At 40.3% G+C, this 2,820-nt stretch overlaps 1 protein-coding gene across 2 annotated transcripts in view; it reads left to right on the top strand.

The window, feature by feature from the left end:
• Positions 1 to 2,169: 2,169 nt before the first annotated feature.
• Positions 2,170 to 2,820, top strand: part of ppef1 (protein phosphatase, EF-hand calcium binding domain 1) — a 9,047-nt gene continuing 8,396 nt past the window's right edge. The window contains exon 1 of one of the 2 annotated variants that reach the window (XM_032512940.1): positions 2,170 to 2,372. The gene's annotated coding sequence lies outside the window, so the exon portion shown is untranslated. The remainder of the gene's footprint in view (positions 2,373 to 2,820) is intronic. The other variant, XM_032512930.1, reaches the window with a different exon arrangement.

A 2,820-nucleotide genomic window follows, 5' to 3' on the forward strand; every position in this document is an offset into this window, starting at 1 on the left:
GTCACCTTCCTGCTAAACCAATCAGAATCGTACACAGCTTTCAAGGGCCAATCACAGAGTCACAACCCTGCTTTAAATCGGTTTCTCCCTTTGCTATCAGCTGTTGTTGCAGGCAAAGCGTGCAACCCTCCAACCCCCAACCCCCAGCCACCTCCACCTCCACCTCCACCTCCACCTCCACCTCCAGTCATCTGGTCCGGAGCCACCTTCGGTCTGGTCTGGTCTGGTCTGGTCTTCAGGCTCCTTTTTCGCCACCACCTGTGTCTAGATCCCATTGGGGTGTTATGGTGATTTTCTGCCCCTATATACGAACTATTAGGATAACGATAGAGTCTAATCTCCAAAGACTTTGAACATTTCATATTGTTGTACAATAAACACTTTTTGCATATCTGCAAAAACATGTCTCTCTTGATTGAGTTGAGATAAGTTGGGAAAGCCTGCATGTAAAAAAAAAAAAAAAAAAAAAAAAGCCTGGAAGTCTTACACTCCAGAATAATAAAATACATTTCTTTTCTTTCAAGATGTAATCATGATTGGGATTCTACATTTTCTATCATCTCAAGAATAAGATAAGAGCATGCACCACATTCAAAATTTCAGCCCAATTTGTCTTAGGTTAAAAAGTTAAAAGTGATCATGACCTTTCTGTCCACTGTGGACACACAGGCCAAGGCATTCACCGAGGGTTTCAAAGCCTGCTGGGTGAAAGTAATTAAGCCTAATTAAGCAAAGCTGTCTTCAATTTGTGTTCATTAAAGCATCCTTTTCCTTTCTCACCCAGTCTTTTCTATCCAATGTCAGTTTTAGTGGCCTTTTGAAAAAGCTGCTGTGTGCAAGCTCATCCATTGATTTCTTTTTATGAGTGTGTTTTTTTGTTTTGTTTTTACAAAACTGACACAGCAAAATGAAGGCTTCTGTCCGAGCAGCGCGTAGGATTCCTCCACAAATAAAGAAGAGGATTCAGGATCACTCCGCTCTCATCTACAGAGCTCATAAAGAGGTTGGAACCTAACATTCTTGCTTTTCATGGGATGCTTTTAATATAAAAATTGATCCAAGTTGATTTCCAAGTGCAACTCACCTGTGAGTTTGCCTCTCCTTCTGCAGGTCCGTCCAGCTGGGATGAGGAGCCGAGACTTCCTGGCCAGTCGGCTTTGTTTTCCCAAACCAGTCCTGCTCAGACTGGTGAGCTCAGAGGCTTCTCGGCTGTCAAAAAGCAACAGACTAAAAGTGATCACTCTGCAGGAGATCAATGCTGCTGTCACACTTGTACAACAACGGATTCACACGAAAGCTGCTGCATGAAGAGTTGGAAAATGTCAATATTTTAACTTTATAATCATTAAAGAGTTTTAAATTTTAAGCTGTTGCCTTTTTAAATACAAGATGCAGGTTTTGCATGCTGATGAGTCGGTAAGTAAAACAACATGGGGCACTCAGCCCTTGCAGTCAGTTAGCGCTGATTAGTTTTGGCAAACGTGGTTCAGGCCTTGTATTATTTTAGACAAATTGCAGTAGTTGACCTCTTCTGGGTCAGATCCAGTCTGCATTCAAAACCTACAACTGCAAAAAAAAAAAGGAGTGAGTAAATTGAAAAATGTCCTCAAATCTCAACCCATAGTTTTATAGGTCTGCTTCTCCAAACCTTTTGTAAATGTAAACATTCATTAGGATTTTAATTACTTTGCCCATAAATGTGGATGATTGATTTTGAACACAACACATGGGTGTGTATCAAACAAGATTCTAAAGGTCTAAACCTTCTAAAAGCAATTAAAAAGACCGTTCACAAACACCTGACTAAACTAATTTAGGGTTCAAATAAACAACTTCGTTAGGATTTCCTGAGGGTGGTGCCAGATAAAGGTCTTTACAACTATTACAATTAATCCTGATTACCGTGCACTTAAACCCTCACGGCTATAGTTTAGGCCCTTTTTTTTTTTTTTTTTTTTTTTTTTTTTTTTCTTCTTCCTTCAAGAAGCAACATGTAAATTGGCATCCTAAAATTTAAATAATCCCACATTTTGCTGAGTCATGTTGGAAAGTAATACCTGGGGGATAGGTTTCAGAAGTAGCCTACTAAGGGGCAGCAGAGCAGGTGGATCAGCGAGCTGGCGCTCCATTGTGTTTCTGGATTCTCTGCTTTAAAGCCACCAGCTGATAACCTCCGCCTCCTCCTCTTGCAGCTCCAACAGCGTCTCTGGAAACCATATCACCGCCAATATCGTTCACACTCAAATCTATCAGTCACTTAGACATGTAGCGCCACATCTTTTTCTGCAGTTTCGATGCAAGTTTTTTTCTGTGCGCATCACATGGATTTTCTGAATTTCATGACTTCAGGATCGCGTGGATACAAGCTACAGGTAGGAACAAAAACACTTCGAGGATTTTTTTTTTTTTTTTTTTTTTACTTGCACCGGATGCGTAAAATAGGATGCTATGTGAAATGGAAAGTGATGCGCATTAGGTAACATTTTCCTTTTTTAGTTAGATTTTTCTGTTTAAACATGGATTGTTTGAGTGTGTTGAAGCGTGATAAAGAGCCAATGCTTCGTTACTGAAGCATGCATATGTTTTATATCGAAGCCTAATTTAATGCAATTCACACACATACACATAGGGGCAGTGTGTGCTTAACAGAAAAGATTTTGCAAGAGTTGACCAACTAAAGACCGACATTCTCACTGAAGTAAACCCTGCTGCTGTGGTGTGAGACTGGATTAAGTGTTGTGGAGCTATGTGAACTAAAGAGTGAAAGCCAGTTCTCCCATTTAAACAACCAGTGACTGATGTAGCATGCAAACAGTATTG

The sequence above is a fragment of the Etheostoma spectabile genome, chromosome 1 (genome assembly GCF_008692095.1).
Source record: "Etheostoma spectabile isolate EspeVRDwgs_2016 chromosome 1, UIUC_Espe_1.0, whole genome shotgun sequence".
Lineage (NCBI taxonomy): Eukaryota > Metazoa > Chordata > Actinopteri > Perciformes > Percidae > Etheostoma > Etheostoma spectabile.